Source organism: Manduca sexta, chromosome 9 (genome assembly GCF_014839805.1).
Source record: "Manduca sexta isolate Smith_Timp_Sample1 chromosome 9, JHU_Msex_v1.0, whole genome shotgun sequence".
In the NCBI taxonomy this organism is placed as follows: domain Eukaryota; kingdom Metazoa; phylum Arthropoda; class Insecta; order Lepidoptera; family Sphingidae; genus Manduca; species Manduca sexta.
In genome coordinates, this window is record NC_051123.1 from 5,219,152 (window position 1) to 5,235,773 (window position 16,622).

At 33.3% G+C, this 16,622-nt stretch overlaps 1 protein-coding gene across 9 annotated transcripts in view; it reads right to left on the reverse strand.

Annotated features, from left to right (window-relative positions):
• The window catches only part of LOC115443301 (unconventional myosin-XVIIIa), a 257,977-nt gene that overhangs the window by 125,716 nt on the left and 115,639 nt on the right, over window positions 1-16,622 (reverse strand). The window lies entirely within an intron of this gene.

Below are 16,622 nucleotides of genomic sequence, written 5' to 3' on the forward strand. Positions count from 1 at the left end.
CCGATCAATCTTAGATCGGAACCAGTGGATATCAATTACGAAAGCGAATGTTATGGCAATGCGGGGCTAAAGGTCCGTGGTAATGGTACTACAGATGCTATCATACTTACCGTAGATGCTAATGCGTTAAGGCTTAAAATACTAATCCTACGTATGATTGGAATATAACATTTCATAGATGTGAATAAAGAAGTTGTTAAGTGCAAGGTCCGTATTCACCAGGATATTTGTATATTTCGTAAATGCGCAGAGAAAATTGAAAGGCAGCAAAGTACTTATGGTTATGGTTATGGGCTCCTTTTTCCGCACTTAGCCCATAAAAAAGTCGGACCATTGTGCAGCAAAGTACCTATATATTATATTAATTTTTGAATGTATAATACGTGTTTTTTACGGTATGGGTTATTTATTTTTGTTGGACGGTAGACAAACTGTTTATGTTAGAAGGAAATTATTAGGTAAACGATGATATCAAGTAAAACATAGGTAAAATAAATATTTTTGAAGATGAACCACGAATTCTACGCGGTCATACTGAACATTTCACGACTAAAATACTAAACAACTTGCTAAAGCTCGGGGAAATCATACATTACTCTATGAATCAATAAAATAAAAATGCATGTAAGGTTACCAACAGGCACTACTAAAATACGTTGCCCAATTCTTATTCAACAAACGTTTTATTGGTCACAAAATACTTTGAAACGATCCAGCCGTGTTAGTCACCAACTATCAATATTAAGTCTTTAAGAACGGAAGCGTACGTGTTACTGAAATACCAAAGTATTGAAATCGAAAGTATTGAAAGTACCAAAGCATTGAAAGCAAATCAGACGTGAGTACTAATTTGTAGGACATGATAAAAAGGGCTATACCAAAATACTGCGACTAACATCGCCAGAGCGAGGGAGAGACCAAAATAAATCGGAAACTCTCTTCATACTCGACAGCAAACCAGTTGCTTATTTATATGCCTATAATGATTGATTCAAATATGGCTTGTACACGAAATTTATTAACCACATCGGACGAACATACGTTTATTAACGCGTTTATGGACATAATCATTCTTAAAAAGCTAATAATAGCCGCGGAAAAATTTTAACAGGATGAATCCAAGGTTAACACATCACAATAACCCTGGTCATTACTGTATAGCGAAGTAATCTCACTGGTGTCTTCTGTAATGGACACTTTGTAATTTGGAAGCATTATAGTATAAGTGAGACTACGTGGCGATTCGAAACTCCCCACTTATCGACATTGAAGGTAATGATACACTTTATAAAACTTACTAAATGGAAAAGGGTTGTAATCATATGTTAACTGACCTATTCAATACAATCATACTTGTCTACATTATAGACGTTCTAGAAAGTTCCATTGGACTTGCGAAAATATGGTATTACTTAGTCATATTTATTCATGAATGTTCCTTGTGAGCCGATTTGTATTAAGTGCAAAATGCGATGGTTACACAGATAAGTTACGAAAAAAGGAAAGGCAAATTGAAGAAAATTATTTTATTAAATAATATTTTAGCACTATCAACGGACACAAAATACATAAAAAAACATAAGACTCTAATTGTATTAGAATTGGAAGAGCCTTGAATAAGTAAAGAGAGACATTCCTGTGTATAGACAATATTTAAAAAATAGGTCGCATGGATCCCTTGAAGTTGTTTACTGTACTAATTATAAATGGCAATGACTATAACTCGAAATCTCAAAATCTACACCTATACGACAAAATAATAGACGACATTAAAGCAAGGAAAGAAAAATCCATTCAAATAAACTTTAAAATAGCATAATGAAAATTAAAACTTATCTACGCGCGGAATATCTATTTAAAATCACCTGGTTTACTCTGACGGAACTTGATGTATTGGAATAAACAATCCACTGTGGGATGTTATTGCACAAAAAATCCATGTGTCACCCACACATCAACCAGGAAGTGAATATTAAATTAAAAACCATCCTACACAACACGCTGCAATTCTCGTACTTACGTTTCCGTGATTATTCGATGTGAGTAAGTAATTATCACCATCATACTTGCGAGAAAGTTGTTACATTTGTTTGTAATTAACGTATTTGGGGTTTGTAACTTTTCGACTTAGAAATTCTTAGTTATTAAAAAACAAACTTTCCGCCACATCCATCTGTATATTTAATTGCGAAAAACCCAAAATTTATCAAACACATTTCGAAGAAATTCGGTATGGAGATAGTTTGAGACCTTGGAAAGGCTTCGTCCCGGGAAAATATAGTCAGTCTTTTTTCCAGAAAAACTTTCCCGCGAGCTAAAACTAGTTACTAAATAACATAAACAAACATCGGAATCCAAACAGGACAGAATGCTTCTTAAATTCCTATGATACAATTTGTTAAATAATTCAATTATGGACGCTATAAACCAATCACATCTTAATTAACAGAGCCCAAATAACTCAACGAGCCTACCCGCCCGAAAACCAGTCGGATCGACGTTAAACTAAATTTACTGCACTCAAACAATTTCCAAACAGGCGCATAAAGCCAAAACTGGAAGAATTTCTTGATACTAATAAATTTATAATAAATTTAATGCTGGAAAGCTAATAGTCGTTCCGATTACAAATTATGCATGTGCATCCACGTTGTGGTTAGCAGCCTTTACGAGTTGGACTTTATTGCCACCGCAGGTGTTTGAAGTTGTAGACTTGGGTTGACCGGTGACCTACTGAGAGCATCTGTTTGCGTTGTACACACATAAACGGTACAAACACGACGTACGAACCGAACATAGTAAAGCGCAATCAATCTTGTTGATTCAGGGCATCGGGAAAAGGGAAATTGGAGTCGTAAACGTTACGCACGATAAATAGAAAAGGGAAACATGGAGCAGTAAAGTTTTTTATTAGAGTCGTGAAAATGTACGGATTTGAAAATGGGTGAGATATTTGCAATACACTAATGTTATTATAGCACTAGACCTTTTTGTATTTTTGATCTCCAAAAGGTAAACGAACTCTAAAAACTTGTTATAATTCAACCTGAAACGAATGCTTAAACATTTTAATAATCTTTACATTGAAAACAAGTTTTTAACTTAAATTCGTATACCTAGCAGCGTGGTTTGCAGTAATTTTATTTACCACAACATTGAAACCAAAAATTCATTCGATTCTTTCCTAATCAAATTCCAGTCACGGCGGCCAATCTCAACAGAGATCGGCCACGTACGTAGGAGATATTATAGTGCACAACTGTGAACGCAATACACAGGTGCACTCTCCGTTCCTTCAATTTCATAGTCCGATGAGACGGCAATCCGACATGACCGGAGAGATATCAAACACAGGACCAACAGCTTTACGTGCTTAGCTGTCGAAACCAATATACTGAATTGCTCACACGATCTCAACCGACTGACCAACCACATCACCACTCAAGAAGAATAACAATTCAATTTTAATAAAGTCGTTATACGTGAAACCGCAAATGTGCACTTGAACAGGCCGCATGGAAAGACAAATGCATAATGTGCGCGTGACATTAGCACCTATTGTTGCTCGACCCTGACTCCAGTTACAAAGATCGTGAGTGTTCCATATACAGCACGTAGGCATGTTATGCCGTATGTGTTTTACCGTATATGAAAATTCTAAAATATAACGTTACTTCCAAAATATAGCAAAATTATTCACGCAACTCAAAAGTTTATTTACGTTGATCTAAATGCTGTCAAATCTATACTTATATTAAGTTAAAGATTTTGTTTGTTTTAACGCGTTAATCTCCTGAAGTACTAAAGCGATTTTGAATATTTTTTGTTAATCTCAGGAAGTGCTAAACCATTTGAATACTTTTTCACTAATAGGAAGCTACATTATTCTTGAGTACTATAGGCTACTTCTTATCCTAGGGAAATATTAATCTCGGAAACATTTTTCGAGGTTGGAGCCGCAGGCAAAAGTTAGTTATTTAAAACTTCCAGTGCGTGAGATTTCACTTCAATTCTTTGAAATTTCTAGTTATTGAATTATAATTACCAGGATAACATAAATATGTTGCATTCTATTTGCGTCATAAACTTGACTTAGAACGAACGCCGTGCTTGACTAAAATTAATTATTGACTTCCTGCTAAGATTTATCTTATCCATAAGGAAATAAAATGCTCATAAGAATTGTCCCACCTGATATAAGTCATTTGGTGCTTGATTAATTTGTATAAATTTGCATTAAATTATTAAATATAATATTAGTTTTGTGTAAAGTGCCAAACAGTCCTGCATGTTGCCATTAAAGAAAAAAAAAACAAGAATAATTAGAAATAGTTTTCTGCAGCAACGTTATTTAAAATTTAATGGATAGAAAGCTTTGTTTACTACTATTGAGAACCTAAATTCCTATGTACTTTATGCATTATGTGGTGATTATGTCACCTACCAGTTAAACAGGCTTCATAACCCTTAGCACTAAGGCAAAAGCGCAGATACAGCTCTCTTTTATAAAACTATCTCACTCTAATGTTGGGTGGACGCAATATATTTTTAACTACATTGTATAAATATTGTGTCAGTTTTACAACCAGCTGCCTGTTAGACGTCACCTTCCTCTCGTGAAAAAAACTGACACTGAAAAATGTGACTTTATAACTAGTTATTAAAATTTAATCTAGCATAGCGCCACTTTCAATTCCAAGTTTCCATAACAATCCCATTCGTAGCAATCTCAGCGCCCACAAATGATTTGTTTGTATAATTTAGTAACTGAAGTATCCACTTACTTGCGTATTTAAGGTGCTCTAAATATACCGAACGCAATGCTAAAGCATTCAAAGCATTCGATATCGATCAATTCGTAATCCCATACTTATTTAACAAGCAAAATGTATTAGCCATTTGTCCATTATTCACTTAATGCTGCGATATTTCTCAAAAGCTGACCGATAATCGATCTTGAAATTTACTTTCTCACTCATTTTACTGAGAAAAGAAAGAGAGGGATGTAGGGGAAAATTCAAATGAGCTGGTGGTAAACAGCGTTGTCATTCCGCAGGCGCCGGTTACGATATCTCGAACAATAATTATAACACTGTCGTCGTAAATATAGCGGTTTCTGATATTTGAGGAATTTGTATAAAGGGACCATTTATCGAATCGGGAAATGTTTTATCTGTAATATCTAAGACAGTATACATTTAAACTAGAAACAGCTTCTTATTCCTAAATAATGTTACAAAAAAGGGACGGAAATTTATACGTAAACTTAACATTGAATCCAAAACATTCGGAATACATATAAAACTTTTAGAAGAACAAAAAACAAAACTAATTATAATTTGATAAAATACTTCAATCAACAGGCAGACTGATTTATTGCATGACAATCTTCATCATAATCAAACAATAGAAAAACATAATGGGAAAGCAAATAATAGGCAAATTACTGCTAAAGAAACGTTTAATAAAGAAATACCGTATATCGTTGGCATTCCAGATTCATTGACTGTCAGTCAAACAACAAATTAGGACGACGATGACGACAAAGGAAACGTACCAATCAAAGTTGATAAAATAATTGCATTAGATGCATACCGAATGCCATGAATCATTCCGGGATCATAAATCAGAAAGTTTGTTCGGGTATCTGTTTTGAAATAGCGAAGAGTAACCTTATGCCATATAATAATAAAGCTTAGATGATATCATTTCCAAATACGAAAAATGTTTTGTCCGAATGCCATGAGAGTATACTTTACGTCTAAATACTAAATATGTATAGTAAATTGTACCAATATTTAAATTAGAAAGTAATTTTAAAATAGGTGATTTTTTAATTTTTCCGTATCAACCTGTGTGTAAGAAATAATTTCTCACAACTTTTTCCTTCACTTACGAGTACATCTTCAATTTCGTCGACGAGTATCAATGCTATAAGAAAGTCATATCGAGCGCATGATATCCAACATCTATCATTAAATCTGACAGCCAGCCCGGAACCTAATGGTACATCTAATGGTACGGAATGACAGGAAGACACCATTTAAAATGCGCTACGCGTTGCTAATGATATAGGGGCAGTGATACGTTTCATTTGACGCGAAGGTATGAAGATGTAACCGTGACAAATTGGATTGTGTGCTTACTTAGAATGAAAGTAATGAATAATGTGCTGCTTGAAATGATCTGGATAATTTTGCATGGTTGATAGAAATGGAAAGAAAATAGATTGATTGATGTTCGATTATAAAAATCAGAGCGATTAATTGTTGAATTTGCCGTTGAGCTATTGTCTGTCGTGACCTATTGTCTAATACACAGAAAGCAAACTTTACCTGATAAGTAATAGCGCATAGTAATTACATCCAAAACAAAATATCTAAAGCCAGACCAAAGAAGGACAGCGTGAATATAATATTAGTTAAATTAAATCTCAATGGATTATATCCAACACGAACCATAATCTTCCAACAATTCACGAATACGATTATTCTATAGAAAATTGTACACAAGGTCCTTGAGTTAAACAAAAAATACTAGCATATATAGTATAAAACACATTGAACCACAGCGCAGACGACCATGTAACTCCACATTTCGTTACACAAGTGCAAATGTGTTTATTGGCCACAATGTACAAATGTACACAAACATTCGTGATAGTGTACAAAACGTTTTATTAGCAACAAATCGCAAATTTCATTTAAATGCGCCCATCCCGTATTTCGGGTGTCAAAAATATCTTATATGTTTTAAAACATCTAGACATATTACATATACACGGTTGTTTAATATTACAATAAATTCAAATATTACAATTTATTTTGTTCGAAACTTACACTTTTTTTATTTTATATCTATGATTCGAGTAACTTTTTGCACTTATAATGTTATATTCAAGAACATAAGTATATGATTTCATTTAGCAACGCACTGTAAAAATGACCATGTTTACGAAAAAAAAATTTTTTTTCGTGTAGTAATAATTAATTAACCAATTCTAAAAATTACAAGAGTAACAAAGGTTTCGTTTGGATTCAGATGCTGGAGCCTGATAAAGCGGGATGAAACTTTAACCTTAGTAATAAGCCTATCAGAGACCGAATATGGGTGATTTTATATGTTTACCCAAATGTTTGATATTGAAATAAAACTACTTATGGATTTCGCGCTGATTATTTTAATTTCTCCTCCCGACGTTCGAAGACTGCACCCTTCACTGTCACTTGAAGCCTAGAAAGTTTTATTTCGAACCCAATAAGAGATTGACCTGAATATATAGTGTCTTATAATCGGAAATGCACAACTACAATTGAAGTAATTATTATACGTATAAGAATGAACCATTATTTTGGGCTTGGCGCAGTAGCCTAAACACTATGTATGACGCGTAATCAATAGGTTGTAAGTGGAGTGTGTCTGATTGTTAATTGTCTTAACCCTATATCTTTACCGTTGTAGTCTCTAATAAGACGATTGATTACCGTGAGTTGTATTATACATACTGTCTATACTCTATAGTATAGACTAATTATATAGTAGACTAGCTTTTGCCTGCTGCTCTGCCCGTGTAAAAAGTTTTCCGGGATAAATATTTTCCTGGGATAAAAAGTAGTATATAGCGCTCAAGAGTAATAGCTTCCTATTAGTTAAAAAAAATCGATATCGGTTTAATAGGTCCCGAGATGAGCGCTTCCAAACAATCTTGTAAGCTTAATATTTTGATATAGATATATAGACTGTACATAAAATTACCTTACGAAGCATTCACTTATTAAATACTAAGAAAATGACTTAATATTCTACCAAAAATTCTACTGAATTCAATAACTTCGCAAGCGCACCGGCTAATTTAGAAACCCCAAACGGTCGAGCCACCGGTGTGTTGTCCAAATGGAAACTTGAAACCCGGCTGACCAAAACGGCACCAGGCTGACTCATTCATTACATCAAACTTTGTTAAGGCTAGCGTCGACTAGAGCGAAACCGAAGCGCGCTTATATCGAAATTTATTGATTCCGAACTACATGCACCTCGCGGCGTCGCCAGCGCGATATGTTTTTCGAGAATAAAACTCTCGCTATATATTTTCTTATGTTCCAAGCTGACTTCACACCGAAAATCGGTTCAAAAATCGTAACAAACAGGCAGAGTTAATTTCGCATTTGTATATGAATGCGTTATAATTCGGCTGAGCGCGACGAGCAGCGGCCGTTTCCTAATTGACGCGGCATAATAGTAAATGCATAGTAAGCGAATGAATGCCACTGCTGTACCGACACGGCGAGCGTAGTCGACGCTAGCCATTTTAAACCCTTGTTCAATATAACGCTCGCTGGCTTGTTGCATACATGCTATTTTTAAAAGGATGTTTATGGTTACAATTTATTACAAGTGGAACGTAACATTGTTTGCGAGTTGACATTTTCGTGTCCATTGCTGGATTAGGCACGTGTGTATATTGTAGTTTAAATGTAAACTGTACTTTGAACATTGTATATTGTAGATAATATCATATTGTAGTTCAAGGAGTTATTTGAACTTTGTTTATATTTAAATAGAGAACCATTTTGGTCGGTTTATAAAATAACACGCCGTCTCAGTTTGATCTTTCCGTTTGCTGTTTTACCTGTCGCGATACTCTTTGCTGTTGTTGACTTTTAGAAAGAGAAATTCAAATTGGAAAGTGAATGGTTTCTTGTATCTCCAGTAATCTCATTATTGATATAAATTACAAGGATAGCAATAAGTTTCCGATCAAACCAGCAAACAACAGACAAATCTTCATCATGGCGTTTAATTACCATATTTTCTTCCTTGTTTTGTTCGTTTTTATTAACACCTGTAATCGATCGACATTGTGCGACTGCATATTTCATCCACCTAAGCCTTCCACGAACGCGATGTATTATGAATGGCGTACGTGACGAGTGAGTTGACACCTAGTTATTCCCTGGTTGCGTTTCGGGGTTAGCATACTGATCACGAAGAATCTAATACGAGGCTGCGATAGGGCTGGCGTTTAGACGTGAGAGTTAATGGTAAAATGTCTTTAGAGGTCTTTTTTGAATAGGACTATTGAATATTCTCCTTTAATGGGCAAATCAATACGTATTTATAAATGCGAAACCCTGTCTGTCTGTTATGCACAGCTGTTCCAGTGAACCGATTTCTATAAAATTTAATATTACTTTTTAATCCCGGGAAAATATGTAGCGGGACATTTATCTTGGATTTTTTTTTCACTCTGGCGGATCCGCGAGGAAAAAGTAGTACTTACCTATTCTATAATCTTCGCATTCGGTACTTGTGTTTCATCTACTGCAAGTTTTTTTTTTAATTAGGATTATTCTATTATCCGTCTAACTTACCGCTTTGTTGATTTAGTGACAACGTTAGTACCTTTATATTTATTTTTTTATTGCCTTAGTAGGCAACCGAGCGAATGGCCCGCATGATGGTAAGCAGCATCTGCCTCCCAATGATTTTGCAATGCCAGAAGCAGAGCCAAGCCGTTGCCTACCGGGAGCACTCTTATCAGCTATACAAAGCTTGGAGTTGTTGTTTGCCAGTATATCGTGTTCGCAACTGGCAGATCAACCAATCGAGCGTTGAGTTTCTAAACTGGTAGCCCTACCAGTAGCCGGTATAACAAACAATACATTATTATTAAAACTTTAATCTTCACTCCGGATTCACTAACAGAATACGTAATAACCAATGGATCGCAGGAAGCGCTCGTGTCGCGGGAGTGTTGTATAATCAGCTGTTTGGTATACTGCCCGTGGGGCTATTAATATAGTCGCTTAGGTTGTGTCCCTGTGAAACCGATTGCTTGGTCATAAATTATCATAATATACGACTGCAGGTTAGAAACCACAGCAGTATCTTTGCTTGTAATGTTTCTTTAGGCGTAAAAAAACGATTCACCAAAAAATAGCAAGTCTCTCAGGACAGTGTACCAAAATTTATCACGCATCAGAGAAAGAATGGTTATTCCTTAACTGTAACTGGTGACCTGTCTGTTAAGTTAAATATAAACTCTTCTTAATGCCTGTATTTTGATTGAAAAGATATAAGATAAAAAGTAAAGAGGGTGCCTAAAGAAGAGTAATAAAACACAAATCAGTATTTTTTTTTATTCTTTGCTAGGTGTTTTTGTACTACTCTCGTTATCATTTTCGATCACCAACCTTCATACGTAATGAATGAACACAATTTGCCTAAAAATGATTGAATTGGAGTATTTCAATTACAATCCATATTATTACAAAAATAAATTTATGATTTAATCCAGACGGTTAACGCAATTCCTCATTACGCAATCCGTCCGCAACGCATGCCATACGCGCATAACCCGGCCATTTTTAGAAACACATTCATAGAAATAGAATCCCTTAATGTAAGGCATAATACAAATAGGTCGACAGACGGCCGTGCATCGTTTATATCTAGACGGAAATCTAGCTGGCAGCTACAATTTCACGCTATAAAGGGAGTTAATTCACTGCGTTAAGACGTAGCGACTGGCCAATATCTTATTACAGAAGATACTTTTATGTGATGTAATAAAAATAACATGCACATGTAATTATTTATTTTTATTTTTTTTTCCGCATAATACCTATAGAAATTAATAATATGTGCCTAAGTTTGAAATTAATCTACATTCTTTAAAAAAAATGACGCAAGGAAATAGCCAAAATGTAACTAAAGTTGTAACCACATATTTCTTTTCACCCCTGCTAAAATTGTGTCAAAAATTATAAATGATTAAATTAGTATTTTCATCAAAAATCTTAATTTTAGTCATCTAATTTTTTGATAATTTTGCAGTTTAGAGTCAATGTGGTGTGAATGTATTTGTATTTCTGATGGAAAGTGTGAGTTAAAATTAAAATTACTTTATATGAATGTCTATCGTGTTCGAAACTTACATATTTTATTTTAAATCTATAGTTAAAATAACTTATCGTAAATTGATGTTTTCAAGAAGACAAGCATATTTCACTTAATATGACATTTAGAGTCATATTGCATATGTCAAAATGACTCTGTATTTTACAAATATTAAATCAATTCATTCTGTTTGTAGACTTTGAACAGCACAAGAAATGTTAACAAAAACTTAACAACGTCTTATTATAATTGTTATTAAATACACATAAGGAAATATGTTATTTTATTTTGACAACATACAAAGACGTAAGCCTATGTTAATACGTCGGTTTTTGCTTATTAAATACCTCCTTTTAAAATCATGAAATGGACAAAAAATTTAAAGCGGATTATAAGAAATATTTTGTATCGTGGAAATAACATATAAAACATGACCTAGACGTATAAGTAATATAGGTTCAGGATTGATAAATAAAAATAAACACGCTGTTTAGAGATGTATCGAGAATTTTTTCTCCTTTACCTAGGTATACCTATATCCCATGGTCAGGAAAATATTACCTAGAGCGATAAGACCGCAGTTTTTACTTATTGATTATTAAAATAATCTTAGTCATACCCGCGTCCAATAAAGAGCGATTAAAAAAATTACAAAAAAAAATAATAAATTAACACCACCCTCAGACTGACTGGTAGAGAATACCTATAGCCACAAGCCCGCTTTTACATAATACATGTACATCATAACAAATAACACAGACGTTTAAAATAGCTAACATAAACGCGTTCAATTGAACCGTACACAACCATAATCAAGCATGATTGATACATCAAAACACAGTACAATTCATCGCGAGAGGCGATAGTTTTGAACGTGAGACGAGCAACGATCGCTCACGCATTGTTTGCCAACACTAGCCACTAACAATGGCAATCAAATGCTAATGTAATTGAGCGGCGGCTTTCGGCTATTTTCAACGTCCATTGAAGTTTGAGGTTGGCACATACGACACAACGGAGCGCTACGGAGCATAGCATAGCGTTCAAAGTAAAAGTATCTAGAAGTTTAATTTAAGTAAGATATATATTTTTTTATTGCTTTGAACGACGAGACAAGCTCGCCGGTCGCCTTAACTAAGCAATACGATCGCCCATAAACAGTAGAAACACCATCCAACACTTTGAATTATAAAGTATTGTTTCGTATTGCACTGCACTCACCATCCTGAGACATGAGATATCTTATTATGTCCAATAGTTACAATGGATACAATGTCCTTAAAACCGGTACACAACAGTGACCACACACTGGTGCTTGACGGCAGAAATAGAAATTGCGGTAGTACCTACCCGGGACTCTTACATATGAGAAACCTACCACCAGTGAAAGATATAAACTAGTTCATTGATAATTTACGCATTTTAAATAATATCATCATTCATAATTGGCAATTAAAATCTGCAGTGACGGTTCCACGCAACTATCTTAGTGCAACAATGTAACACGTGGCCCTTGCATATGCGCAAAAAATGGCTACTATGGGTTTGGCTTGTATGCCGATGTAGGGTGTTTCGCTTCTACTGATTTACTATTTCACGATGCACATCTTTAACAATAACAGCAACGGAAAATGCGTAAAGATTCCACTCCAACTAAATAAGATCTATTTCTATTTCCACATGAGTTGCCATTACTGAATACTCTCCTGGAATCTGTGTACTTATTCATGTATTAATAACACGCGATGCAGGTCAATAAACGCGTAGTAAACACGGCTTACGTTCATACAAACCTCTATTAATAAACTATGAAAATATCGAAATCTGAAAACGGTGTGTGAGAATTGTCGCGTTCGAGATTGGGAAGTAATAAACAATGTATGTTTTATTTGAATCGGATGTTCGATCCTTTTAAAGAATAACGGTTGGTTGTTTGATGTTTTAAATATTAATTATTCTGGGTATATCACAGAGCATCAAAAGCTTCTTTAAGCATGTATCGCGTCACAAAAAAAAATATTCAATAATTGCTTTTTTTTTCAGTAATAAATATTTAATATCTTTAACTAATAGGTACAATCGGACAAGTTGGTGCTAGTACACTTCCAAACACATTTTGCTTGACCGGTCTAATGTCCCGAGATATTTAGACACGCCCCTGTCTCATATTTCACCAATTACGACAGTTTTGGAGATGTGCGAAAGGAACAGCAGATAACTATTATTGTTTACTTTAGTTGTATTTTACTGATTGACGACGCGCACGCAACTATTGAGTACCAGTAGTATTTTGCTCACAATTATTTTTCGTTTACGGACACCGATATCTTGCCACTACGTAGACTTATGTTCGTTTACTGGACTCTTAATTACTTAGTCGCCGACCCGTCATGTGACTACTGCACCATGGATTATATATTCCGGGAATTAAATATTACAGTAAGTAAATCAGTCATACTATACTATATAATATTTTAATATTAATTTTAACTAGTGGATGTTAATATGCGTGGGAAAAATATCGTCAGGGCAGAGAACTAATAATTAAAATTTTGCAGTTTTGAGAAAATCGCGGTTTATGGCTTTTTTTTAATTATTGGTCATCATAATTAATTATATTTAAAGCCAACATAGACCACCTTTTAAGCTCTTTTAAATATAATTATAATATTATTGAGTTTTGATGAATACTTATTCCTTTAATTGTGTAAAACAGACTTCAATATGCTACTTATTATATTTTATATTAATCCTTAAGTTATCCTATCTATCGTAGGGTCAAATATCATTAGTCATTGTGTGTTTTTGCCAAAAATTAACATAGTGCTATTGATCATACTTGTAGTAATCTATGTAGTATGTTATTTAAGTTGCTTTACGAATAATCAAATGTCAAAATATTGAAAAGAAATATAATTGGAAAACTTAAAAGTACTCAATGCAAAAATAAACTACTTCGACGGGTATACTCACTATACTTATAGGTGTTACCTATCTTTTCTTGATCTCAGTTAAAAATTCAGAGTTTTCGATATTGAAACAGCAGTAGCATTAAGCGTAACTTTTACCGTCAACTTTTAATAGTAAACTCTAATTTAATGTTGGGAATATATTAAGTCAGGCCGGTAAGCCTTTTAGTCCAGTCAATAAGCTCAAAAAGGTGTCAATTTATGTATTATAAAGATCCAAAAATATGAGTGATAGCTCATTCGATTTGGATAACATGACGTCTAGAAAAATAATCTTTAGTGTTCATTGGCACTTAAAAATACAATTGTTATTAAGAGGATAAAGAGGTTCTTCGATAACTTAAAAAATAAGAGATAAGGAGGAAATTTACAATTTAAATCCTCCTTATTTAAGAAATAAGGAGGAAATTTCCAATTTAAATAAGAAGACGCCCGAAATTCTATCTCCTTTATTAATAATTTTATTTAATGCCAAAAATATAGACGAGTATAAATAATTTATGGATAGGCGATAATTTGTTTTATTACAGTAATATTGCATAGCCAACATTTTTATTGCTGCACATGTGCAGTTTAAAAACTGTAAAGATTTCACATAAAAGGGTCTTTGTTAGAGGACGACATTTTTATGTTTTTGTTAACCCGGTTCCATGTCGACGCCTTTATCGGAAAGCGGCGTCCATTGTTTATTGAATTTAGACGAGTTTAAAGATTTTAAGTAGTGGTAATATGATTTCTTACTAGAGTGACAATTAACTATGTCGGCGCGTTTGTAAGATCCGTTTATAGACGTTTAAGTCCCACCCAGTTTAACCCAGAGGTTTCTGTTATTATTGTTTCTTTTACAACTACATAATATGTAGCACTGAATTAAAGTAGAATTACAATCCGATTTAATGCAAATTTGGGATTTTTATCTCAATAAAATGTGTGCAATTATGGAAAACAAAGCTGATTTTTTTACTTAATTTGGATTATTTCGTACTTGACCCACGTATTTTGTGTCGGCCGCACTGGCGTTCTGCTCCCATATAAATTTTATTATTTTGGCACTGTAGTCATTACGTTAAAATATTATTAGAATAATAGATTTTAGTAATTAATATATAATTTAATTGTATTACAGAGAACCACTGTCCCTCGATGTATACACTAGGATGCGGATGAGAGCTTCATCGCCAACCGATCCAGAGCGCACACTCTACTCAACCTGCCTGCTGAGCGTATCAAACTTGTAATGAATACAATTAAATCATATCACTGAAGTAACAAAAAATGTGTTTTATTTACATAGACTTTCTACGAAATTTCATTTTACATGTGTATCTCATTATTTATTGGTGTTGCAAATATATTATCTACTATATTCGATTTTAACTTTTGATAATTATATATCGTAGCGATATGTGCGTGAGCCTCATCGACTGTTTCACAAAACGAGCCTATTGAAATAAATCATTTTATTTGAAAGATTTGATTGTGAGATTTAAAAAAATATTTACTTTAAATATTACACTTAAAATGAACTCTGCAAATATAAACGTTATTACATTTGGAAGGCATCCCGAAAAAGTTAAGTAATCAAAAATCTTGTTTAGTTATCTCTGAAAATAATTACTTACTGCAAATATTTTTTTCAAATTTTCTTATTTTTAAAATTTTTCCCTTTATATCCGTAAATGATAATAATAACACTTACTTATGTAAAAAAACAGGTAGTTATATCTTTTGACGAATCGTGAAATTATTTGTATGAATTACTCAGCCATGACTTTTCTTTCTTATTTTTCTTATCAATTAAGGGTCTAAAATTATTATTTAATGACTCCAAGTTACTAATTTTGGCACATTATTATTCAATAAGTTTGAGGTTGGTTGGAATTTATTCGAAACATAAAACCAGCGCCCATACAAAAAACGGACATGTCCTTTAAAAGTAAATAAAATGTTCAAAAAAGCATAAAAACAATTGAGAAAAAATATAATAATTTCTAATAATGAAACGAATAACAATAATTTATGATTATGTGAATGATTTAACGAATTAAATAAACTGTTTAAGTAATTTATATAATTCAAAATTCAATCATAATATGCAGCTATTAAATCGGTAAAAAATCAATAACTGTAAGTTGATTATAGACTTTGGGTTTTAACTCAGCGAAAACTAAATAATTGGCTAAAGAAAGTAACTAAAATTTACAAACTGGACATGTGCAGCAATAAAATGTTAGCCTTGCAAATACTACTGTAATAAGAATTCAAATCTACGCCTACACTTATAATCTTTAAATGCCTCTAAATTCAATAGCATAACAATCGACTCAGTTTAACGATAAATGCGTCCACGTAAGACCGGTGTCAATACAAACATTGATAAAAATGCGCTCTTTAACAAACCATTTTTATGTGATATATTTATTCTTTTCAAACAACATCTGCAGCAATAAAAATGTTGGCCTTTCAATATTACTCTAATAAAAGCATATTACCACCTACACATAAAATCTTTAAACTCGCCTCAAATTCAATAAATAATAATCGCTGCATATCGATAAATAGTCCAATTAACTACTTGAAAAGGTGTTAAATAGTTCAAATTAGGATGAAAAAAGGTATTTCGTTATTAACTCAAAAACTATTCATATTTAAGATAAAAAGATCATTAAGAGGAAATAAAAAACAATATCTCCAAGAAGCTAATAATTTTAGGTCAATTATTTTAACTTTAATGTTAATACATAATATTTGTAA